At 36.0% G+C, this 27,841-nt stretch overlaps 1 protein-coding gene across 2 annotated transcripts in view; it reads right to left on the bottom strand.

Annotated features, from left to right (window-relative positions):
* DIO2 (iodothyronine deiodinase 2) overlaps nt 1-27,841 on the bottom strand; it is a 196,293-nt gene that overhangs the window by 153,109 nt on the left and 15,343 nt on the right. Inside the window, exon 1 of one of the 2 annotated variants that reach the window (XM_039883950.1) lies at nt 218-404. The exons of the other annotated variant lie outside the window; for it this stretch is intronic. The gene's annotated coding sequence lies outside the window, so the exon portion shown is untranslated. Of the gene's footprint in view, nt 1-217; nt 405-27,841 lie in introns of those variants that run through there. 2 annotated transcript variants of the gene reach the window in all.

The following is a 27,841-nucleotide window of genomic DNA, read 5'->3' on the forward strand; positions in this document are numbered from 1 at the left end:
TGAACAAAAGAAAAGTGGAATGTTCTGGAATGGGGGGTGGTATTGGTGGCTGGTTAGAGCAACAGTTCTCAAAGTGTGGCCCTGAGACCAGCAGCATCGACCACACCAGGGAATCTTTAGAAACACAAATTCTCAGGCCATCCCTGCAACTCTGCTGTGGGGGAGCTCAGCAATCCATAATTTAACAAGCCATTAGGTGATTCTGAGGCTCGCTCACATGTGAGAACCCCCGAGGCAGGGCGTGAAGACCGAAGCGCAAACGGGACAGAATAAACCGTCCTCCCCTCAGCAGGACTGTCAGGGCAGAATTTCAGCATCTCCAGGGAAAAGGACTGTAACCCCGAAATCTGTAAGTTACTGGAGGGTCTAACAATCTAATGATGATGACATTTGTTGTTGTTGTTGTTGTTAAAGCAGACTGATGGTTAAATGGTTTTTCAACTGAATAAGTGGCAGACACAATCCCTGCCTCGTGACATTTGCAGAACTTCTACTACAAGTTTACTACAAATAGTGTTTTCATTCCCAAATTCTTAAGCAACTGAAATCAGCCTTAAGACCAGGCAGCTGAAGTTTTTGTGGTCTGGCAAGTATTTGGTATGACTCCCTTCACCTGAATCTGAGCGTTTTCTTTCTGAATCATTCACTGAACGAGAAGAATTTGAAAAGGAATTAATAAAACACATTCTTTGAGGTTGGAAAACTATATTCTCCCATGATCATAGAATGGCTAGGCTGGTACAAGCAAATGACATGTAGATCAGAAAAACAGAATACTTCTACATTGCGTAGCCTTCTTAATTACTGTATGTACCTAGGGAAATTCCTAGCAGGGGTCTCTGGTGAAAGAAAACGTTGAAAGGACTGAAATCCAGGAAAGGAAAAATGCACTATAATAAAAGTGTAGAGTTAATGTGGTTTGTCCAGCCTAAAGCTAAATGCCAGAGATATTTCTCCATCTTCCTCATCTCAATATTACAAGCAACAGTTAACTCTAGGATATTAACAAGAGTTTTATGTAAATAAAAGTTGGCTTTTTTTTTTTAAATCTTTCATTTAGCATACACCCAAAAGACATTTGTGTGCTTATTTTAAAAGTGACATCTATTTGCTAGTTCAGTTCCCTCAGGCTAAAAAAGTAAATGGATGTTTTGGCAAAACATTCTAATTAGCACTCCAGTTGGGTATACCAGCCATGCTTAAGATACATTTTATTTATTCAGCATTCCCCTATGATGGAAGATGGTGGATGATTAATTTTGAAAAGACTGGGAATATTCTAATGAAATTTCTCTTTTGATATGCCTAACTTTTTTCAAATATTATTGTGAACCTCATATCTCTACCACAAATAGACATTCCAAAACTCTTTTAAAAAGGTAGTAGCCTCAGAGCCATCAAATCAATTTAATTCCAATTTGTAGATATTGTTTCACTGAAAAACTAACATTTACTCCACAAGGCCTGCCTCTATGAGTCCAGATCCTGAATTCAGTTTTCTCCTCAAAATCCTTTTTTTTTTTTTTTTTTTGGTACAGCAAGGGTGGCAGTCTATAGTCATATCTCTGCCCAAACTCTTGAGAGCACTAGAAAGAAAAGTACAAAAATAGTAACTTAATATTTTCCACCTGTAGCTATAGCTCTCCTTCAGTATTCGCTGGTCTCATGCTGGCAAGACTCATAGGATGCTGTTGAAGCACCTGAATTTTGTAACTTTCTCAACCTTTCACTCACCATCAAGAATAGATAAATAGTATATTTCTTGTTTTAAGACAATGCAATTTTAGTCTGGGATCCCATATCAATTCTGATCATCAACCAAAGGTCTAGTCTAACTCATTCATCAGTGATTTTCAAAGCTAAGATGAAAAGGGAATTAGTTTGGGATACTCCTGATCTCATGACTGCTGCTGATGCAAAGAACCCCTCTAAAAAGAACCAGCCCAGAGAATGTTCAAAGGAATTTAAAAATTTGGCTGAGGCTAATTTCCTTTGGGACCTAAAAAGCTGACCAGTTATTTGACCTGATACATAGCCAGCTTTACTATGATCTGCTTCTTAGAGTCTGTAGACAAGTACCTTTGCATTCGGTTAAGGAAGCCAAACACCTCAAACAAAGAACAACTCGGGTATTTAAAGAATTATGACTATGTGACACACACACACACGCATGCACACACACAGTCTAGGAACCCAAATTCTTACAGTGGGGTGTTTCTCAACTGCAGAGGTATGGTGCCTTTTTGTTTGGTACTCCCTTCTTTCCATGATCAACTAATGGGATTTGACAGTAATTGGAGTCAGGTCAATTTTGTGCTTCAGGTTTTTGTGCTTTGTTACAACAGAAACCTTTGAAAGACAGACATTTCCAAACCTTTTAACCATGATTGCATCTTTTTTTTCAGACAATATACAGTGCTATAGGTTTTCCTTATAACAAAATTAACGGGAAAGTCCTTTGGAGTAGGACTGAAAGAAATTGATAACTACAAAGTTGAACACAAATAATTTGAGAAGAAACCAAATTTTGTCCTTGACAGCAGTCATTTTCTTAATATTTTTCCATAGATTCTGATTTTATCTACTGATATATTTGGCATAAATGAATGTTTTCATGAACACTTCATTTTGCCCTCCATACCATCTCCTGGTTACATCACTAGTTTATGTAAGTTACTATCTGCTTAGCATAAAAAGATGTGGTTGCCCTATCTAGTTACTAAATTTCTTTCTAAGCTCTAAAAGTCTCTAATTCTCCTGTAAGAGGCTCAGAGATTCCTATTCTTCAGGATATTTCATGGACTTTTCCTACCAAGTCCAAAATATTCCACTTAATTCAATTTAAGTCCATTTACTCACTCATTTAACAAATATATATTGAGCATCTACTGTGTTCTGAGCATTTTGTTCATATGAAATTTTACACATTTCATATTTGACATATTTATTTTTTAAAGGGTTACATACACTCTTATGTAGCACATTATCCATTTTGTTCATGTGTGTCAGCATAGGTATACCCAACTTGGCCTACCCTTAGAACTACAGACATCTTTAAGTTTAGGAGAATATTTTATCAATTTAGGCACCATTAAAAAAGGAGTTAAGAGACAATCTATACATCTGGTGTAAAAACAATAATGAATAGTTTATTCAAACAAATTAAGGGAATACTATAGATATTTTTCTTAAAATTTCCAGATAGGATAGAAATCAATACTTTAAATCCCTGACTGTGAAAAGAACTGGATGGAATGAAATTCAAGAAATTTGAGGAATATATTTACTGGCAAGTTATTTCTCATTAATCATAAACCATTACCAATTATTACTTAAATCTGTATAGAAATCTAGTATAAGGTTAGATCAATTAGGCAAATAAATTCAGATTTCATTCTGATAACATTTTTATTAAATCCTGCTAGGCTTTAAAGTCCATTACTTAGATTTAGAATTCTAGTCCAAGTGCTGTGAAACTCTATAAAGTGAGCTTATGACTTATCAGCATTCCCAAGTATGCCAGAATATTATCTTTTCATTGTTCTCCAGCCTTTATCTTAGGTATAGAAATTTTAACTACATCAGATTTAGGAAACATTAGATAAATTACTATGCCTGCAAAATTCTCCCCAACTGACAGAAAAACATCTGAATTTCTCCATTAAAGGTGACTTCTTTGGGGTTCAGACATTGCATCATCTAGAGTGGTCTGATTACAATAATGATGCCCATACACTGAGTGGCTATCCTAGACACTGTAATATGTGTTTTACATACTTTCCCCAAAACATCCCTGTAAAATAAGTATTATCTCTTTTTTTCACAGATGAAGGAAGTGAAGTTAGGGTGGTCATATAGCTAATAAATAACAGAGTCAACATTTGGCCCCTATGCTCTTCCACTGTGTCACCTTGGGGCACTGTATTAAGCCATTATCACTTTTAGTGGCCTATCATTAAAATTTTTTATTTTATTACTCTTCCAGATGGATGAAAATTGTGAGACAAATATTTATAGTAGCATAAAAAAATATATCAATTGATACATCTGGGAAATGATGCCTTTCTCAGGGTGATAGTAATAGAATTGGTCTCATTAGTGAAGAGTGGCAGAATGAGATATATAAAAGGCTGCAAAATTTGGAGAAAATTAATATAACAATCATTATTATAGCTAGCATTCACTGAGGACTTAACAATGTACAGTCACTGTCCTAAGTGCCACACATATCGTAACTGATTTAAACCCCTAAGATTAGAGAAATGTCTCAGATTTGGAGAAATATCAGGGAAACGTGGGGATAGGAAAAATAAGTCTTGCCAAACAAACTGTGTGCCTCGAGGACATTCCTTTGCATAGACAGCTACCTTAAAAAGCTACCTTGTGACTATCTGGACACATCATTCTTTTCTAATCTAGGACCCACCCCCTTAAAAAAAAGTACTTATGTAATAAGCAGGGACAGATCCAGGTTTGTTAGGCCTAAAGGTTATGTAGTTTAAAGGATCCTTCTTTAAGAAAAAGAATACAAAATTGCAAATACAGAATCATTCGTGAAAGTACATAGTGATTATAACTAAGTGTTATTAGATTATCTTATATTTTCAAGTTTTACAAAAAACGTGATCATGTGGACATATTGCCAAGAGCTCTTGCCAGAGACTTGGGAGAGGCTCATGGCAGTGAGGGGTCGTAAAGGTTATGTTTCATTTGATTCAGGGTAAACTTACCTCTGATAATGAGCAAGAGTGATGTGAATACATTTATCAGGATGTTGAAAAAGAAATCATCAATGAAGCTGCAAATTGAGGATATCTTTCAAATTAATGAGAAATAGCCCAACTATTTAAGTTAAAAAATTTATAACATCTAGATCTCAGGAACTGAGATAAATCTTACAACCGATCACCCAGCTGGAGACTGAGATACATGTAATCAGGTTCAAAAGTGAGGCAAAAGGTACTTGCCTGGCAGAATGACGGAGTGGCATATTGTTACACTCCTTAAACCCCTTCTGGGAAATAGCAGCCACCTCTCCCTCCTGAAAGTGTCAAAACACATCAGAGTGCTAGACAAACAACTCAGACATTTACCACATTTCCATTCTTGGATATTGACCCAAGGGATAGGGAGGGGCAAGGCTTGGTGAAGCAGTGAGCATCCTGTTACACATAATCCACCCAACAGTACAGAATTCATTTCTTAAATTGCTATCACACCCTGGGCCCCTTTGTTGTTCAATAATAGATGGACTCATTTTTCTTTCCACCTTGTAAAATCCACTTAGAAGGGATTGAATGCAGTCAGAGAGCATTAAAAAATTCCTTAGTGGGACCACCCATTAATAATGTTACCCTAGAAGAGATAAAGACAAACAAAGTATAGATACAAGAATCAAAGGGATCAGGTGAACAGGATCCTAATGGCTTTCATAGAGAATGATCTAATGAAATGAACTGGCAAGGTTTTCCTTTCAAAAGCAATCTTGAAATGAAAGAAAAATATCTTAAGCAGAATGAAATATACATTTTTAGATGACAGACACAGACTGACTTCCTTATTTGCACCCTCAGATTTTTAGAAGGCTGGAAAGATTGAACCTTTCCCTGCTGTTTGTTTGATTTGGTCTGAGCTGAAGCCAAGAGATGTGGTGATGGAAGTTTGGAAAAACAATTAAGAAGAAATGTATGCAGTGGTTTTTCTGGGATCCTAATTAACGGACCCATTTCTATGTAACATTAGGGAAGTTGTAGGCAGTGATTACTATCTCTTTAAAGTCCTAATTAAAATGTCAAAATGTAAGGTAGAATGTCTTCAAAGCTGCATGTAATTTGATTGTGTTGGCTTATTGGAAAAATGGCCTTGGAAATACAAATAAACCAGCCACTAAAGAGATCCCAGAAGTCCAGGCTTTATTCCAGAAGTATAATCTGTTGAACCAATAGCATTTCATAACTAACCACTCACCAAATGGTAGACATCCAAATGTCAAAGCCAGTTTCATAACATGGTAACACATAACATGCTGCAGAGGAATGCCTCACCGTTGCATACTTGGATTTAAAAAAGGTGTTTGGGGTTAGTTCCTCTACAAATACGTATCACCCAACTTTAAATGTTCTCATTTGATGAGCTTCAGAAATGGCCAGCACACTACCTACTCTCTAAATTGGTCTGCTAGAAATTTGGAACTCTAAAAGAACTCCTGCATATTATGACAGACTTCTGCTACTTTTAAGTGTCAAGATCTCGAGCAGAAGAGAATCCCTATCACATCTGTGCGTGGGCATCGGTAAAGTCGTCCTTTATTTAAGAAGGTGATGTGGTTATGACACTTTGGAATGCAAGTAACAAAAAAGCCAATCACAAAGTTACTTAAGCAAAAAAGATATCTGTTGTATAATAAGTGCGGCAGTTGATTAATACAGCATTTCAATGACATCAGCAATACCCACTTCCTTTCCATTTTTTCATACTGCCACTCTGTGTGTGCCAACTATTCCCCTCATTCTCACACTTTGGTTGCTTGAGCTCTAGGCATCATCTCTTCATATAACCATACCAAAAGGGAGAGAAACGGCCAAATTGCTTCCCATACACCTCCTTTTATCCTTTTCTAGACACCCCTCAGCAGACTTGCCATCACATTTTATTGCCCATAATTGCAAAACATGCCCATGCCTAAACCCAACACTGTCAAAGGGAATTACTATGACTGGATCAGCTTAATTAAGACCCATCTCCCACCCCCAAACTAAGGGACGATCCAGTCTCCCCTGATGTGCATATTATACTTCTACTATAAAACAAAGCATAATTTCATTTGCAAGGAACTAATGGAAGAATAGTTGCTAGGTAGGCAACCAACAGTGGCCACCCAATAGGTGATGAGTCTAGTGCACCATTGTCAGTAAGTCTGAGTTGCTTTTCCAATGGTGAGCATATTTATACAGACATGTTTATACACATTCTCTCTTCTATCTCCACTCATGACAACATTACATAAAACAACATTTATATAAAATACCTGCCAAGACTTTTAGCTATGAATAAGAGGAAAATCTATTTCTACCTTGGAATTCATATATTCACTCACTTGTTTATTCGCAAATATAGATTGAGCATCTACTAGGTGGTGGGCCCCCTGTTACAGTTCTAATAAAAACAAGTCAAATGCGGTCTCTAATATCACAGAGCTTATAATCTAGTGGGAAGAATACATAAAAGTAAACAGGCAGTATAGTATCATAGTTCTTTGGGAAAGTATAGAGTACAGTAAAGTACTTTAATAGTACTGTGTCATAAGTGCGCTGGCAAATGTTCTGGGCGCCACATAGATGCACGTAGAAGATGCACCTCACCCAGTCTCCTAGAGGGAGAAATTCCTGAGGTAAAAAATAAAGAAGGATAGGAGGGCGGGTTGTAAGTAGAAAGAGTTAAAAGGAAATGAATAAAACCTACAGCCTTGGTTCTCATCTAGTTACTATTAAATAATTAATTCAAAACTTCTTAAGAATACCTATCCCACTAACTCCTCAACGGTACCCATACCACAGGGATTCTTGATTTGGGGTATACAGATGTAATTCAGAAGATTAGTGAACCTGGAGAAGAAAAAAATACATCTATATTTCCATTAACTTCTATCTGAAACTTAGCAGTTCCTGCGACAAAATGTGGGCAAAAATAAATAAATAAATAACCCACAGTAGCATTATCATTACCCATGATTTTGTCAATAACAGAAATCATAGCTATTTCATATTATAGTTGATGTAGCTATCTCATAAAAGTGTTCAAGATGATGGCACTTATAAGAACTGCTGCTAGAGTTTATTCTTTAGTGTTTATTTTAAAGAACATGTTTTTTAAAAAAAATGTTACTGTATTTCAATATAATTGAGTTTTTTTATTCTATACATTTTATTTTATACATCAAGAAGCAATAGTCTGAGAAGGGCTTGATAGATTTCACCAGGCTAATAGGGGTACATTTCTTCCCAAGTGAAATTTAGAACTTGCACATGAGAGACTTAGAAAAGCTGTGAATTTCTTTCCTGTCCAATTAAATTTTACATTTGATTTTCAGCAATGTTAGCCTTGTGGCTACAAAAAAATAAAATATTCTTTTAGGGCTGCAGTAGAAGCTCTCTGAGTCTCTGAGTCTGCTATTTTCTTTCTGCAAGAATTCCAGTGCAATCGGAAAATTCATCCACACCAAATTCCTTATAGTCATCATTACTGCCATAATGGTCAAGTCCAGTAGCTTCTTAGGCTCTTGTTTAGTAGATACTTCATCACAGTCAATCGTAGGTGATAATTTAATTAAACGACATGACATTGCATGTCATGGATTACTGGTACATACTTTCAGCACTGTGTTCAAATCCAAGAACATGATCAAACAAATTCTCAAATTCTCATTTGGAGTGTCTAGTTCCTGAAACCACTTGAGGAACCAATTTTCATATCAATCAGGATCCAAGCAGGAGACAGAAACCATATCAATTATTTGAACGGAGAATTTAATACAAAAATTTTTAGTTCCAGGTAAACTTATTAACTAAAAAGGCAAAAATAACACTATGACAGAATTCAGTAAACTTTATGTACGAATTGCCAGATAGCTAATATTTTCAGCTTTTCAGTCATATGGTCATCACAAGTTCTCTTTTAGAACAAAAGCAGCTATAGGCAATACCTACAAAAATTTGCCTACCACTGCCTTAGGGTATTATGGAGGTATCAATTGGAAAAGGCGGCCCGCACTCCTTGGTCTGGGAGAACAAAGGGAAGAGGTGATTTTTTAAAAAAATTTAGAGGTCTAGAGGAAAGACCCAGTGGAGCTGAAACTCAAACTCCTCTGAAGCTGGTGCTGATGTCTTTGAGGTGGTACCATAACTCAACTCTGCAAGTATTGGAAAAGCTGCAAAATTAATTCAGCTGTTGTTATGGGAAGATACAGCTGATGGTAAGGAGAAAGAGTATTGCACAGTAAGGAAACAGACAGGAAACAAACAAGAAGGAGAAAAATCTCTTCTCCCTCTTTGTCATTTCTAGCTAGTACCCTCCATTGGCATAGCCTAGCAGGGAGCCAGGTGGCCGTGCTGAAATGTGGTTGGCAAAGTCTTAGCCTTAGCATCACAAACTGGATTTTAAAAGAGTAGGCTTGAAGCTAAGAAATGATAGCTTTATAACTGGAACAGAAGTTGGTTTTTAAGTTTCACCAGACAACTAAAGAATATGCCGCACATAAAAAAACAAGTTAGGAATGAATGGGCTCAACATTTACCTGAATCCTAATTGCTGAATGAGCCCATTAAGTAGTCTACATAAACTATTTATCTCGGTAAACCTTCCTTTTTACTGTCCTGAAAGAGAATTAAGCCTCCCTTGTTATCAGTTTGAAAGAAGATTAAAGACTATAACTAATCAGTAAAGACAATGACCTGACTCAGGTCACTTTTGAAAAAGAAAGGGCCACCAAAGCTTAGGCAGGTTCTCCTGCTATTATTATTACCGCTTCTAGGCATATGCAGATGGTTCCATAATCTCTTCAAAATCTACTGGGAAATTAAACAGAATACTAAATCAATTTAGCATTTTTAATAAAATAGTAATGTTTTTTAATAGAGTCCTTCATTGCTTTGGGTGGCAGAAATGGACTGAAGACAGAACAGATGATAATTAGTAAGTTATTTTATTTTTGGAAACTAATCCCTAGTCAAAAAGACCACAGATTCTTTGCCCTTGGATAATCGCCACTATTAATAAGAACAGGGATTCTGAGGCATAAAAGAAAGCACACTTCGGGGTCCATTAAATATTCCAGGTTCCATTTTAGGACGTACCAAACAACACAGTGGACAACATAGTATTTTGAATTTTTCTTTTTTATCCCTCCCTCCCATTCTAAGTCTTTGAAAAAGAAGAAACAAAAACCTTTACAAAATTATATTACCTTCTTTGGAAACTATCTCTGCCTAGTGCCATTCAACTTTTGATCACTTTCCTATCATTTGCATCCTTGTAACATTTTGTCTCCTTCAATATGGCTTCCTCCATCAGCAAGCATGCGCTGTGTATTAACTGCTCCAGTTCCCAGCACTGTCCAGGGTACAGGATTCTCAGAATGGCCTTCATTGTCAGAATGTTTATGGTTAGAAAAGCAGAATGGAAATATATGAAACTATCGGATCCAATAGAATGTGAAATGAGGTCATTTCTTTCTCAGCATCCTAGTTAATAGACTTATACCTTGGCAAATATATATTTGTGAGCCGAAGTATGTAGCCTCAGGTTTCAAGTTAAAATTAGGATTTAGACTGGGCTTTGAAGGATGAGTAGGATCTAAACAGAGGGAAGTGGGGCTGAGAAAACAGCTGAGCAAAAGCACAGAGCAGAAATAAAAATTCTGACTTTGGTAAAAGCAAGGGCTAAAGATCTGAGAAAAGAACTGTGTGACATTAAGTTTCATGAGTGTTTCTGGGAGCTCTTAAAAACGATGTGTATAGTATGAACTTGAAGCAGAAACATCAAGTAGGCAGGATCAGATATGCTGAAAGTGGAGTTTTGAAAAGATCGATTATATATATTACATTATATATTATATCTATTATATAACATATTACATAATCATATTATATATATATATATATATATATAAAATATATATATAATAGTATATATTATATATAGAATGGTTAACTACCAGGAGGGAAGGCCTTGTAAGGAATGCCAAGCAAGGTCTAGCGTAGGGGTCCAGACATCGGTAGGTGATATTCTTACTAGAGTAGTAGCTATGAAAATAAAAAGAAAGGCTCTCAGAATCCAGAAATTAGATCAAAGTGGAAGACACACACTGGTAGTTGATTACTTTGATAGTGTCTTTCTCGTACCCTGGGTCCCCTACTAGTCCGTCGACCTTCAGCATGCCCCTTCCCAGCCTATGCGTGGACTGCTCCAGGTCCAAAGGCAGCACCGTGCCTCTGGAGGATGATGATGAACTCTTGGGTGTCATGCTGATCGTGCTGATCCGCAGCTTTCAGTTCTTTTTTCATTGCATCCTCGCCCCCGCCCCCACCCCACCCCACTCCCCCTCATTACAGTATTTACACCAGCCTATCATGTCCTGAAATTTTCCTTTCTTTCTCCTAAACTGAGGGGACAAATATGCTTCTTGGATTATAATTTGAAGGGGAATAAAGGGACACTGGAGATCATACCTGGCCACTTCATGCTTTCTCCTCAAGCCCCCAGCTCATTCAGAACATTTGGCTTTTGCACAGCAGGATATACTCTTGTTTGACCTGACTTCTCTAGCCACTATCCCCACTGGTCCTTTAAACATCTCTACATACTATATAGGTACTCAGTGTTCTGGTGTGGCCTTGGTCTTAAGCAGCTCAGATATATAAAGCTGCACGATACATTTTTTACACTACATCATTATGTATTTTTATCTCACTAGTTGGAATCTAAAATCACCAAGCAAGAGGACCTTTTGCTGCCTAGGTCGACATAGCATAGCCGTTTTGCATCTCAATAAATAGTAAATGAACTAATCTTTTGCATGTTTACGTTCCTTATTAAGAAGCTGGGGATGCAGATGTAGATGTCTTGATAAGAAACCCTAGAATTTATGAACTTTAAAAGGCATGGACTTTGCTAACAGGTGAGTAAATTTTCATAAAAGCATCTTTCCCTTTTAATGTATGAGATAAATTATATATAGACATGAAACCTCAGGCTTCGAAATGTGGCATTTCAAAAAGACTCTTACAGCATTCCTTGGAAAACAACTTTGAGTAAAACAGAGCTCAACACAAGGACTATGTCTTTCTCTTTTTTAAAAACAAAATGTCATTTGTTCTTGAGCGCAGTGATCCCCAAACAGAAATTTATAATAAACTCTACTAGCATGAAAGTTCAGACTGTTAACAGTTAATAATCATTATCTTTTCCTGTTTGATTCATCTGGTGCAGATTTTCATGAATTTTCTTTGGCCCCTTTCCTGTTCTTTCAAATGGCTCCTTGCCTTCCATTCTTTAACTCAGCTTGTTTCTCACAACCCTACCTCTGCAAACTGTCTACTACACACACCCAATTTCTCAGTCAATTTGTGTGTATCTAGTTGCAAGATTTCATTATTTCTCGTGATGATTGTTTAGACAAGCTAAAGATATTCATTCAATCCAGCTATAATCTTAAAAGAAACCAAACTTTCTACCAACTTTATTTACTCACCAAGCCCTGCACTATTAAACAATGTATTCTTAAGGGCCAAATTCCTGATACTCTCTTCTCAGCCTGGAATACAAAGAAAAAAAAGAAAGACTTGAAATAGCTTTGATAACTAGATATCATAGAAGTAATCAGTATAAAGTACAGTTGAATAAGGGATGTAAAAAAACAATAAATAAAAACGTTATCAATGGATACGTATACATGGTATTTTAAATTATCAAAGCATAGTAAAGGAAAACACTGAAACATCCTAGATACAATGGGGATGTTTAAGAATAAACAATTTGTTGCAAAGAGATACCAGTCACTTAAGTATATTCCCTAAGCACTTTCAGGTGAGTGGTTCTGTCCTGGGTCCTCTGAAGGTCACCCGGAAGTAAAAGCTGGACTCTGTTCTAAAAGAAGCTGACTACTCAGTTGGAGGGAAAACATGAGTACAATAAATATTAAATTGAATTAGAAAAATCTATGCCTTTTGATCCAGATATGCTACTTCTCAGATCTTAGCCTAAATAAACAATCATAGATACAACCACCTGAGTTTATAGAATCATTTTTAGAATAACTAACCTTAGAGAAATGACAAGAGAATTAATTTTAAAAGGTGACTACATACAGCAGAATTGTGTGCAGGCATTACGGTGACATACAGAAGACTATTTAATGACATGGAGAAATGTTTGTGGTTATATTGGGTGGAAAATCAAGCTAAAAATTAACAAACTTGGTATGATTGCCTTGGTGTTAAAAATATATACAAAAAGTTACTTACATGAAATCCACAACTAACATCATATTTAATGGTGATTATCAGAAACTAGACAAAGACGTTCACTCTTTCCACTTCTAAGTGACATCGTAGGAGAGGTCCTCACTGGGGAATTTAAATAAAAGCCTCCAGATTGGAAAAGAAGAAGTAAAACTATCTCTATTTGCCAAATGTGATCCTGTATATAGAAAATCCTCTAGAAATTTACTAAAGAACTATTAGAGCTAATCAATGAGTTCAACAAGGTTGCAAGATATATAAAAATATGAATATTAATTATTATATTTCTATACAGTAGCAATGATCATATAAAAAATGAAATCAAGAAAACAATTCCACTTAAAATAGCATCAGAAAGGATAAAATATTCAGGAATAAATTTAACAAAGAAGTTGTAAAACTTAAACTCTGAAAACTATAAAACATAATTGAAAGAAATTAAATACCTAAACCAATGGAAAAGCCATTTGTGTTCATGGATCAGAACATTTAATATTGTTACAATGACAATATTCCCCAAATTGATCCATAAAGTTAATACAATCCCTATCAATATACCAGCTGACTTCTCTGCAAAAATGAACAAGCTGCTCCTAAAATTCATATAGAAACACAAGAGATAGAGTAGCCAAAATAATCTTGAAAAAGAAAAATAAAATTGGAAGGCTCACATTTCCTAATTTCAAAACTGTGGTACCAGTATAAGCACAGACATAAAGACAAATGGAATAAAATTAAGAATACTGAAATAAACCCTTTTTTTATGGTCAATTGATTTTCAACAAGATTGTCAAGTCTACTTGATATTACTATTCCAGCGGTTTAAGTGACATATAGAAACATTACCTTTACCCTCGTCCACTTATAACTTTAATAAATGTTTTCTCTACATATGTTTAGAACCATATCAGACAGTGTAATAATTTTGTTTCAACCATTAAACATAATTTCTATTTAGAGAACTTCCTTTAGTTATTGATTTAAGGTAGATCTCCTGGCAACAAATTCTCTATTTTCTTTCATTTTATTTTTTTCCCTTATTTATGTATGCATGCATGTATGTATGTATGTATTTAAACAGTAAGGCATATATATATTTACACTGTGTGTTCACCTCCCATAGTTAGATTTCTTTCTGTCACCACATATTTGACCTTCTTTACCCTGTCTACCTCCCCGCTACCCGCTCTTCCCTACCCTCTGTTAACCACCAGCCTATAGTCCATGTCCATGAGTCTCTGTTTGTCCTGTTCATTTGTTGCTTTTAGGTTTATATCCCACATATAAGTGATATCATGTGATTTTCAACTTTTCCCATCTGGCTTATTTCGCTTAGCATGATTATCTTAAGTCCATCCATGTTGTTGCAAATGGCAGTATCTCATCTCTTCTTATGGCTGAGTAATATTCCATTGTATATATGTACCACAGCTTCTTTAGCCAATCGTCTATTGGAGGACACTTCGGTTGCTTCCATGTTCTGGCCACCATGAATAATGCTGCTACGAACATTGGTGTGCAAATATCTTTTCGGATACGGGTTTTCAAGTCTTTGGGGTAAATACCCAGTAATTTTCCTTCATTTTAAAATCATCTCTGATTTTCCCCTTCATTCTTGAAGTATATTTTCTCTAGGAATGAGATTGGAGGTTGAAATCTCAGATTCCTAGACCCTGAGGGTTGCATGGAAAAGAGCAACAGCACCCCTGGATTTAAAGGATCTTGGGGTGTTTAGTGCTCACTAGAATGAAGCCCCAAAACACCTACTCGGCCAAAGATTTTTTGCATTAACACTTGTAAATAGGGAGGAAGTCCCAATTATAATAACTCATAATAAATTTACCATTATTCCTGTGGTATTGAAGTTTACAGCCCAATTTAATTTGATTTAAAAGGAATAAAGTAATATTATATGCCTTACACATCTAGCTTTGTAAATATACTGCACAGTTGTTGTTTTGTTTTTTAATTTTTACCTAATTCTGGCAGAGGAACAGAAACTCTTGACCCCAGAACAATTATATTTACTTTCTTTAATTTTTCTAATGTGTTTAATTTCTAGATCAATTTCTAGAGCCTTCTATGATAATTATATGTACTTGTTTTTTTTCTTTTTTGGTCTTTCTTTTAAAGCTTTAAAATAAATCAGCTCTTCTTACAAAGCTAGCATTATACACGGTGGAACTACTTTGGCCTCGTATTCAAAAGAAACTTATCAAAAGCAACATGGGTTTCAAATGTGACATTTCCCTCACCTTACACTGGAATGTCATCTGTGACTTTAAAGGTAAAAATTCCTCTTTGTATACTCTTCCTTCCATGGTCTGGGAAATGCAGATATTACCTAGTCAATATGAATCTACTTCTGTAGTTTGACAGACATAGTGGACATTATTGGTTCCACCTGAGATATCCGGTGTACCATGTCCTCTTCCTGAGGTTGCACCTTCCATTGCATTTTTGCTGAGTCCTGAGACCTCTGTTCTCCTCTTCTGCTTAAAATATTTTAAGCTATTTTTTGCTCTCATTTTTTCTAATTATTTTCCCAATTATCAATTTTAAAAATGTGGGGCACCTAAAAGATGTCCTTACTTGTAAATATACTCTTGACTTACAGATATTCATCTCAAATCTAATCCCGTCTCTGTCTCCCAACGCCCAACCTGTGCACCTTTCCTACTGAATATGGGAATCTCTCTGGGGATACAGCAGATGTGTCTCAAACGCAATATAGACAAACCTGAAACCAACTGTTCCATTAAAATCAGTGTCTCCTCCCGTGGTTCCCATCTCAGGAAAGGGCACCATTATCTAGCCAGTGCCCACGCTATCTTCTTACCCCCTCCTAAATCAAAGTGCTACCAAGACTTAACACCTAAATAATACACAAAATTCTTTCCCCTCTCCTTCCCCACTGCGACTTTTTTCGTTTAGCATCCAATCATTTCTCGTCTAAAGCACTGTTACTACTGCCGCTTCTCCTTCTCTCCTTGTGCTACGACTGCTACTACTAATAATAAAACAATAACAAGAGCCAACATTCATCGAGCACTTTCTATTATCCAGGCACTGTTCTGAGCGCTTAACATGATTTGATTAATTTAATCTCACACAACCTTAAATGATAAGTTCTACTTTTATCCCCATTGTACAGATAAGGAAACTGAAGGCACTGAGAAAATTATATATATTTACCCCAAGTGTTACAACTAGTGAAGGGAAGGTTAGGGAATCAAACCCAGGAAATCCAGCTCCAGAGTCAGGAAACCACTGCCCTGTTGCCTCCGAACTCACCTTTACTCCCACCCTCCTCCAACCTTTGACTTCCAGCCTCCAGGACTGTGAGAAATAAATGTGGTTTAGGCGGCCATGGAATTTTATTACGGTAACCTGAACAGACTGATACAATGTGTGCCTACATACACAGATATATACGCACATAAACATATATCAATCCCGGGTCTGTCCTCAGGGAAACTGATTTAATTTGTGCTGCACAAACACTGGTGTTTCCTGGTGCTCAGAACGCTTGGAACTTCTAGGTTTTCTCTGCCTGGGACAAGTATATGTTCTGAAGCCCATAGATTTTTACTATCCCCCAGAGCAGGACATCATTCTTCTTCTCTCCCCTTCATCCTTCACTTCTTTAGTTTTGGAGGCAGTGTGTGCTAGGATGAAAAAGAAGGTGGACTTTGGAGTCAGCCACACAGGTCTTGTTTATATTCCCACTCTGCCACTTCATGGCTTTGTGAGCTTGAGTACATCACTTCATCTTTCTTAGCTTCAGTTTGTCATCCAAAAAATAATAATTAAAAAAAAAGAATAATACCTACTGTCTAAATAAGTCAAAACTAAATTAAGTTACACTAATATGTATAATTAAGTTACACTAATATGTATATATATATATGTATATATATGTATAAACCTAGTATAGCACATACAGCTAAGCAAATGCCATTTATCCTTTAAAGTAAACAAGCCTTCCTCTCAAATATCATATTATAAATGTAAAGGCTTCCACAAACTTCAGAATCATAACAAAATAAAGCAAAGTGTATTTTTGTCATTTCTGACAGATACATATAAAAGCAATAGAAAACGGAGCTTTTTTTTTCTTTTAGAGATGACACAGCACAGAATATCTACATATTCACTAATAAATAGTATTAAGCTTGACACTCCAATTATTAAAATATCAAGTGAAAACGGAACCTAAAATAATAATTTTAGAATGGGGTTTTAAGGGAGTTTGAAATATGTTCCGAAAACACAAAACAATATGCTTTAAGACAGTCTTATTTCCGTGGTGAATGAACACATGGACTTATATTTTATGGTTATTTTCCCCAAAGCTAAGGAAAATTTTGAGAGTTTAATTCTCTTTCATTTTGTCTTCTCACTCTGAGTCCTCAGAAAGTAACAAGAGGCATTAGACTACCTTCTGAATAAAAGGGTATATTACTCTCACTTTCATGAAAGACAATTTAGTTTTCTTCTACAAATTTTTAAAAATCAGCTTTTTAATGAATAATTTATCTACAATAACATCCACCAACCTTAAACGATCAATTTGTTGAGATTATCCAATGATGTACACAGTTATAGAAATACCACACAGTCATGATCCAGAATATTTGCATCACTTCAAAAAGTTCTTTCTCCTTCTGCAGTTAATTCTCTTCCCCAAACTCCAGACTTTAAAATATGCTGGTCTGCTTTCTATCACTGTAGTTTTGACTCTTCTAGAATTTTAGGTAAATGCAATCATATAGTCTTTTGTATTTGGCTTCTTTTATTTAGCATAATGCTTTTAATGGGTCTTTGATTTGTTTCCAGTTCTTAGCTATTACATACAAAGTTTCTATGAATATTTCTGTATAATTTATTGTGTGGATATGAATATGTTTTTATTTCTTTGGATACTTAGGAGTGGGATTGCTGGATTATATGGTGGGTGTGTGTTTAACTTTATAAACAACTGCAAAACTGTTTGCCAAAGTGTCTGTACCATTTTCTATTCCCAAAAGCAATGTGCGAGCTGTGTGGTTATTTCACATCCTCACCAACAGTATTGTCAGTATGTTTTAATTTAGCCATTATAGTGTACCTATATAGTATCTATTTTTGGTTTTATTTTACATTCCTCTGATAAATATAATTCTTTAATATTTTAATATTAATATTTATATTATATTAATTTAATATATTTGATAATTGACTATATTAAATTAATGATAAGTTAATATTAACATATTTAATCTTTTCCAGCAATATTACAGTTAATAAAGTGTATTTTAAAGTGTATATGAATTTCACATATTTTATAAATTCATTCCTAAGTACTTCATACTTTTATTGCTATTATAAATGATACTTTTTACATATCAATTTCCAATTGTTTACTGCTTATAAATTGAAATACAATTATTTTTTTGTGCATTAACCAGACACCCTGCAACTTTGCTAAGTTCATATTAGTGAGCAATTTTATAAGGTTTTCCTTAAGATTTTCAAGATAAATATATTTGTGGTCTGAAAATAAAGCAGTTTTATTTACTTCTTCTTCCCCAGAAACCACACTTAAATCTCATATAACTTTATTTAACAACTCTTTACCATTACAGCTCTTGAAAAATTAAACTGTATTTGGACAACCCCTTTTTTTCAGAATAACATTTTTCATTCCAAAGTATACTAGATAAATACACAATAAAAGGTGATAGTTCGACATTATACTCTTACTAATTTTCTAGTCAAGGAATATCATATGGAAGCAAATATAAATTGTGTGTTTATATAGATGAATGCAAAATGTTTTGCTTACGTACATATGCAGACATACAGATGTTTGGCTTTTATACATGCATGCAAAGTAGGAGGAATGGAAAAGTGACATCTTCTACCACTCTTTTGTCTATATTGGATGTGTGTTATTTTCAGCTGTGTTTAAGAATTTATTTTTTATTTTGCCTTAACAGTGATTTTCTACACTATAACTTTTTTTAAAGCGTAGCTCGATTGCAACATCAGAACAAGCCCCAAAGTATTGCCAATTGTTTGCTGCAGGATTTCTGTTTGTTTCCTAACTATTCTTATTCCCATGAGTATCCCCCTTAGCAATGCTTTTCACCTTGGTAGCTGCAGTCTCTTTCAGTAATAGCAGCTGAATCCAGTTCTTCCAATACTGGTGAAATCATCCTCATCACCCACTTCCTGGCCCACACACACACACACACACACACACACGCACACACACACACACACACACATGCGATGATGGCACCAGCTAAGCAGAGCCACTTTGTCAGAAGTCTGAATCTCAGCACTTGAGTTCATTTCTCCAGCTTTAGGGATTAAAATTTCCAACCTCTCCCCTTTGTCCCCTGCCCCCAGCACTAATGGTGGTAGCTGCTTCCTGCAATTGCTACCTCTGTGACACCTTAGAGTTTTCTCTCTTTCTCCTTCTTTCTCTCCTTCTCTCTCTCTCTCCTTTTTCTGTTACATACATAATAATTTTAGACATAATTAATAATTCACTAAATTAAATAATTTGTTTAAAAACTGATATGCTTTGTATTTGATGAACCCTAACTAATAAAGATATTGTCACTAGGAACAGTCTCATGAAACAGACCATTAACATAGCACTTATGGTTAATTTTGTCATTTTTGTGGGCTTGCATGAGTGTTAAGCTACTTGTTAATGGGAAGTGGATTGTTACTGATCCATGACCTGCATTGGCATGTGATTAATCCAAGCATCACTTGCGATTGATTGTGGTGACTGAGCAGGTCCTTGGGAAACCAAATGGTTACTGTCCCTCAGTACTGTGGTGTGGGATCCATCCTCTGAGCCACTGGAACATTTACAGAGAGGACATGGGGAATGCTTTGGAAGTATTATAAGGGTATTAGACCAAGGAGGATGGAACAGTATTTTGGAAAGGACCAAACTTGTTGATGGTGATGTATTTATGAGTGCTTTCTGGATCGAATGCGTTGATAGTAAGTGGTTCTAATAGTTCATTTTGGTTGAGTGACACTTGACTCTGAGAGTCTTCATTTAATGGGATTGAGACACCAGAATATCCCTGTCAAAATGTAGAACAGCAGGTCCAAAAGTCTTGGGGAGATAAAGAATGTTAGAACAGATTTATTATATGCGACCTACATTCCCACACCACTACCCTTGACCCACAGTATATTCCCCGAGAGAGCTCTAAGGATACTCTTCTCACATTGGTGAGAAGAGAACCAAAATCTTGGGGAAGCTCTCTGGTTGCTGTCCTTTGTAGGAACAGAAGTGGGAGATGCTGCCCTGAGATGTGCTCCCTGCTCTTCAATGGGAACCTGCAGTTGCAGAGGCCAAGTGTCAGTGCTTAACTAATAGACATTATGGATGCATTTACCATAATGGGCAGAAGGAATAAAGTGGTAATCAGTGAGTTTCAACTTGCAGATACCTTTGGCAGTAGCAAATTGATTAGTGTCTCTAGGAATGAAATACAGAGACAGCTTACTAAAATGTTACTTGATCTTTAAAATAAGAACAATTTCAAGTCTAATAATCAGGCATGAGTTAATACAATGTAGTGTCATAGACTCTCACTCAGTTTCTACAGATAAGCCTAGAATCCCTTGGTTAAAGGAGGAGAAGCTAAGTTCATTTGAAGGTAGAGCCTACTACACTGCCACATGTATATATGTGTATATATACATATATGTATTCTAGGTATTTATGAGCATGACCGTGCTATGAGAAAAGGACACACCCAGACCCCTTGGGAATTATGAGGCACTGGCTTTGAACTAACTCTGACTTCTAGGAACCCTAAATGCCACTTGGTCTACCAGTCATATTGGGGTTTATGGTGGCCATGTAGCAAATGAAGTTAACAGTGGTATGCTGAAGAAAGATATTAGAGATATAATTTTGGAGTTATTAGAATATACATTAATATTTGGAGCCCAGATACAAGATGACATCACCAAAAAGTGGTGCAGAGAGATAAAAGAAGTCCAAGGATTAAGCCATAGGATACTTCAAATTTTAGACATTGATGAGATGAGAAAGAACTAGCGAAAGAGATGGAGAGACAGTAGCCAGAGGTAGAGTAGGAATATCAGGTACGCGTGGTGTGCTGGAAGCAGGGGAAGGAAAGAGAATAAACAATCGTGTCAAATGCTACAGAGCAGGCACATAGGAAAAGAACCAAGAGATGACAACCAGATTTTAGCTGTGCTGATGACCAGGAGAAAAGGAGTTTCAGAGCAGGGGTTGATGCCAAAGCCTGATTAGAATGGGTTCAAGGTAAAAACGGAGAGGATACATTGAAAACAGCAAGTGCAGACAACTTTCAAAAGGAGTTTTGCTGTAGAGGGAAAGAGAGAAATAGGGAAGCAGCTGGAAGAAGTAGTGAGGTCATGAGAATATTGTCTGGTTGTTGCTGTAAGATAAAGAAATAAGAACACGTTTTATGCTGATGGAAATATTCCAATAACAAGGCAGGAATATGATGATGTAGAGAGAGAAAGGAGAATTGTCAGACCGATGCCTTTGGGTAGGAGAAAGGAATGGAACTTACTGCACAAAGGAAGGGGTTAGACTTAGCTTTGAGCACAGATAGTTTACCCACAGTAACAGGAGAATGTAAAAAATTATTAGTACAGGTTTAGGATATATATAGAAATAATCTGCAAATAATATAGTTGGCTTTTATAAAATTAAAAATATTCTTATAAACGTATAAAGTTGAAAAAACACTGGCAAGTTTTATCAAGAAAATAAGAGAACATTTTTATAAGCAAAATAAAAAGTAAAATAGAAGACATAACTAAAAATGTTGCAGATATTTCAAAGATAATAAAAGAATGTCATGGCCAACTTTATGACAACATATTTGAAAGCAAATTCTAGGAAAATGCAGCTTAGTAAAATCGACCAATGAAGAAACAGAAAATTAATGGTCTTATGACTGTTTTTAAAAATTGAATCTGTGGTTTAAAATTTTCCTACAAAATAAACTTATACTTAATGATGAAGCATTCAAACAATTTCCATTGAGATTAAAAATAAAAATAAGAAAAAAATAAGCTATTATTTAGATTCATTAATGTTCCCTTTTTGTCTGGTTTCTTTCACTTGTAGTTAATTTCACATCCTAGAAATCCTCATACTGATGGACCTTCACAAAGTTTCTCATTCTGGTCCTGATTTTGCTGCCCCATGTTAGAAAGTTGTGGTTTTAATGAACCACATTCTCCTCAAAGAGCCTGTTGCCGAACACCACCTTTCCTTTTCACAGACTTTGTTTAGCCGAATAAAGCACATTGTTACAAAATCATGGCTACGGATGTGGTTTCCTTCTGAGCCATATAGGCTTTGTGTTATTCTATTTCTATAAACTGCAGTCTTGTGCACCAGCTAGCTGATGTTAGCTTTTGATCTCAACAAAGAGTTGGTGGATAGGTCAGCCTTATTCAAGCGACTGCAAGAAAGGCAATTCAAAGAACAAGTTGACAGATTATCAGGAGAGACAACACAAGTAGCAAAACTTCTAATAGATACATCTCCTCTAGTGCAGTCAAACAACTAACGCTGACTCCAGTATTTTCTTTGTACTTGGCATTTTTATCAGCATTTTACATGTATTGGGTCATTTAATCTTTAAATCCCCACGAGCTTGATGCTATTAAATATTTTTATTTTATACAGAGGAAACGGAGGCATGGAGACAGTACAGTCACAGAGGAAATGGCACAGCACAAGAGAACATGGACTCTAGAGACAGATATACTGAAGAATTCCAGCCCTGAAATTTTAGTATTGCCCAGTTTGCTTGCTGGTTAAATAGACTTTTGTGAAATAAATACCATAAAATAACAGCACCAGCCCACAAGATTGTTGTGTGGCTTAGACAGATACAATGCATGCAAAGTGCTTAGCAGAGTGACTAGTCCAAAGTTAATAAATGGTAGCTACAATAATCATTATCATTATTATTATTACCATGACCAGGCTGTTAATACTTTCGACTATTATTACCCTGAGTCAATTACTTGAAAGTAAAATATTTCCAAACATCCTAATCAAAATGAGCTTGTGTCACTTCTAAATATTGGACATTTACGAAGCATGGCAGATTAATAGTAATTGAAATACATTCTGATTTTCCACCAAAAGTGTTCATTTATACCCCGTCATTAAGAGTTTTTACTTACAACATTTTAAGACAACTAATTTTCCTTAAAACACATACAGAAAGAAACATGCCTAATATTTTAGTCCAGTGACAAATGTGTTCCCCACCTGCGTATTATCTGACAGTTAATTCAACTGCTTGATCAACAAGTCCTGCTTTACTTGTTCAGTTCAGCCAACTCCCATTTCTTTTACTTTTTTCAGCACATAATGTGATAAATGTTTCCACTGCCATGTGCTTCACAGGGTAACTGTGAGGTTGCCAAGGCACACACACATAAAAGTCTCACCAGGAGGAGATGAGGAGGAGGGTAATACAGCAAGGCTGCCACAGCATTCTGGAATTCTTTATGGCTAGAGAAGGCTTGCTATTGAATACAGTTAACCTCATGGTAACTTTTAGTGTAACTGCTTCCTCCCCCATACATCTGATCACAACCAAGGATATAAGGTGGAGACCACCAGCTCGCCACATGCCCTTGCATACCATTTGACAAAATCAGCCTTGCTATTTGCATCTCTCCCTACCCCCATTCCAGCTCAGGATTAGTGCAATGACCTTTTGTAATTGGATGACACGAATTCCTGTCTGGAATCTTATTCTGAATTGTAGTTACAATCATATGACTGTAAGAAAATACTCTGGGCTGTTAACATCAGGCAGCTGGAAGGGTAAACTAAGGTAGGAATCCTTGTTCTACAGAGCTGCCCTTGGCTCTTTCTTTGTAAGAGAACAAAACTGGAAGCACTGTCTAGCCTCGTGGGGAAATAAAGATGAGCAGTTGGCTACTGTTGCCCATAATCATCAAGTCCTTCTCAAATACCAACGTGGAAGATGGTTCTACTAATTTTAGCCTGTTCTTGGAAACAAGAAAGAGTGAGCAGGGACCTTAGTCTAGGCCCACTAATCTCCGTTTTTGGTTTATTGCCCCAGTCATTGGCATTTAGGGTCTATCACATCACTTGCCTATCTCTCCCTCAATAATATCTGCTCTGACACACACAAACACCGAGCCCTCAATAACATCTGGCAATACTGTGATGTCTCTTTTGTTGACTCACTCTTCCATTCATCATGAGTAGTACGCCCAGCTCTCTACTGTCCTTAAATCTCTAGCCTCCCACACCTGCCCAATCCTTTTCAATCGGGGACCTCATCTTCCTCCTTTACAGTGAACACTGAAGCCTTTGCAAAGAGCAAACCTAAAAGGTACATGCATCAACACATGTCGTATCCTTCCAGAGTGAAGAATAGATGATCTCTTTATTTAAAAGGATAATCTATCCATCTGTACCGTGGATCCTCTGACAGTACTGCCTTTTTAAGAACCTAGTCCTGTGGATGCTCAACCACATTAATTCATTTTCATCCTTTTTCTCTCTGTGGCCTCTTTGCCCTCAATGTTTAATCATTCTTAAGTTTCTCTTCTCTTAAAAAGAAAAAAAAAAATCTTCAACTTATTTCTCCCACCCATTACCACTCTATGTTTTTATTCACAGTCACTACTTCTATTTTCGTCCCTTTCGTCCCTTTATTAGCTCCTCGGAATCTTGTCTCCCAGCCTACCACAAATCCCCTAAAATAGTTCTCGCCAAGGTCAACAATGACCTCAATATCACCAAATTTGGTCTAGCTCTGTTTACCTGACTTTTCTATGGTATTCGACATGCTCCTTCCTGTTTGAAATATTCTCTGTTCTTGATTTCAGGTCACGTCTATCTCCTGTTTCCTCCGACCATAGATATCTCTACCTCTTTTCGACTTCCCCAACTCATCCTGCTCAACCTCACCAGTAAATGATGGAATTTCCTAAAACTTAGTTCTAGGTTCTCTTCTCATATAAACTTCCCTAGATGATTCCAACTGCTCTGCACATATTCATTTACCATTGATATGCTAATTAAGCCAAATTAACCTTGCTGCTAGCCTTCTATGAGGTCCATATCTATACAGTTAACTACACATTCATCCTTGTTCACACATTTCAGAGGCACCTTAAATCTAATTTGTCCAAAACCCATCTCAATTTCTTCTTCCAAAACTGTTTAATCTGAATGTTCCCCCATCTAATAGTACTACTATATATCCAACTGTTCACACAGAAACTTGGAAATTATTTTTGATACCTTCTTCTCCTTTAACTGTCACCTCCGATCTAGAATCTGTTTCTCCTTAATAGAGAGAATCGCTATTTCTCTTTGGTCACGTTGCCTTAAAGAACTTCAGGTCCTAGGAGAGAATTATATTAAAATAACACTTTCAGTTCTCTTTCCATCCCTCCTCTCCTCACCCTCCTCAGAGGAGAAGAAATAAATTGCCTTATTGATGAGTTTAGGAGAAGGAGCCAGGCCATTCTGTATTTCCCTCTTTGGCTGCTTATGTTGCAACAGTGGGCACATTCTAAAACACAGAGAAATAAACATAACCAAAATATGCAAGACTGGTACATTATAAACTGGTACATTCTAAAACACAGAGAAATAAACATAACCAAAATATGCAAGACTGGTACATATATAAACATTATATATACATTCTCTCAATAATGTTTTGTACAAACAAAACATTATTGAGAGAAATTAAAGAACTAAATAAACGGAAAGACATCCTATGTTCATGGATCAGAATATTTCATTATTAACATTTACCTGCAAATGATCTACAGATTCCCTACAAATTTTATTGAAATCCCAGCTGGTTTCAATATAGAAATTGACAAGCTATTACTAAAATTCCTATGAAAATGCAGAATAGTCAAAATAATCTTGAGAAAGAAGAACAACATTGGAAGATTCATACTTCTCAATTTTAAAATTATTAAAGAACTATGGTAATCAAGACAGGGTAATACTGCCACAATGAAAGACAAATAAATCAGTGGAATTATTAATTCTAATTAAGAATTCCTAAATAAAACTTCCTGTTTATAGTCAATTGATTTTCATCAAAGGGACCAACACAATTCAATAGAGGAAAGAATAGTTTTTCTGATAAATGGTTCTGGAACAATAGATATCTGCATGCAAAAGAATGAAGTTGAACACCTACCTCATATTATATATAAAAATTAACTAAAAGTGGATTAGAGATCTAACTGTAATTGATAATTTAAAAATGGATTTAATAAACTATAAAACTCTTAGAAGAAAACAAAGGCATAAACTTCTATGACTTTGGGTTAGCAATGATTTATTACATATTACTCCAAAAGCACCAGCAGCAAAAGAAAAATTGCATAAGTTGGACTTCATAGCAATCAAAAACTTCCATACTTCAAAGGCCACCATGAAGAAAGTGAAAAAGACAACCCACAGAGTAGGAGAAAATATTTGCAAATTATGTATATGTTATAAGAGATTTCTATCTAGACTATATAAAGACAATCTCTTACAACTCAACAATGAAAAGATAAATACCAATTTTAAAAAGAGCTAAAAATCTGAATAGTTCTCCAAAGAAATTATTCAAATAGCCAATAAGCACATGAAATGATACTCAACAATATTAGTTATCAGAGAAATGCAAGTTGAAATCACAATGAGATACTATTTCATGCTCACTCGGATGAATATAATAATAAAAAAAAAACCAGACAAGTGCTGGTGAGGGTGTAGAGATATTGGAGCCCTCATACATTGCTGGTAGAAATGTAAAATAGTGCAGCCACTTTGGAAAACCATTTGGCAGCTCCTAAAATATTAAACAAAGAGTTACCATATGATCCAGAAATTTCACTCTTAGTTATGTCTCAGAGAAATGAAACTATGTGCACATGAAAACTTGTACATGAATTTCATAGCAATATTATTCATCATAGCGAAGTGAAAACAACCTAAATGCTCATCAACTGATGAATAAACAAAATGTGGTACACCCACACGGTGAAATACTATTCAACAATAAAAGGGAATTAAGGACTAATACGTGCCACAACACAGATGACCCTCAAAAACATTAGAGTATCTGAAAGAAGCCAGTCACAAAAGACCACGTATTGTACAACTTCACTTACATTAAATGTCTAGAACAGGCAAATCTATAAAGACACAATTACTTCATGTGCAATTATGTTGAAAACACTGAATTTTTCATTTTAGACAGGTAAATTTTATGGTATGTGTACTACTTTCCTATCTTTGAAGTAAGCAAACTCACACATCTCTTACCTTTAGTACCCTGTCAAATCTTTCTAACCCAATCAGAAAAGGTTCTCTGCTTTTAAGAACTCATGTCATGAGACTAAACCCACTTGGATAACTCAGGATACAATACCCATCTCGAGATCCCTAACTTTAATCACATCTGTGAAGTTCTTTTCATCAGAGAAGATAACATATTCAGAGGTTTCAGGGTTAAGTTATGGACATCTTTGAGCATCTGTTAATTTGCCTATCACGCTTTGTAAATTGTTATCTCAATAAATGTTTTTTTTAAAAAAAGCATGTGCATTCTGCCCTTCTGCTTCCAGGTGGACTCATACCAGAGTCAGAGCCCAGCTTTGGCTTGCAGAGGCGGTTTGGAAGCCCATCTCTCTCTCTCTGTCCCTGTGATGGGGCCTGCACAGATATGAGATACCAATCCAAGGAAAGTGGATCTATGGGCTATAAAACTCCCTTAGTG

The sequence above is a fragment of the Pteropus medius genome, unplaced genomic scaffold (assembly GCF_902729225.1).
Source record: "Pteropus medius unplaced genomic scaffold, Ma_sr-lr_union100, whole genome shotgun sequence".
NCBI classification, from domain to species: Eukaryota; Metazoa; Chordata; class Mammalia; order Chiroptera; family Pteropodidae; genus Pteropus; species Pteropus medius.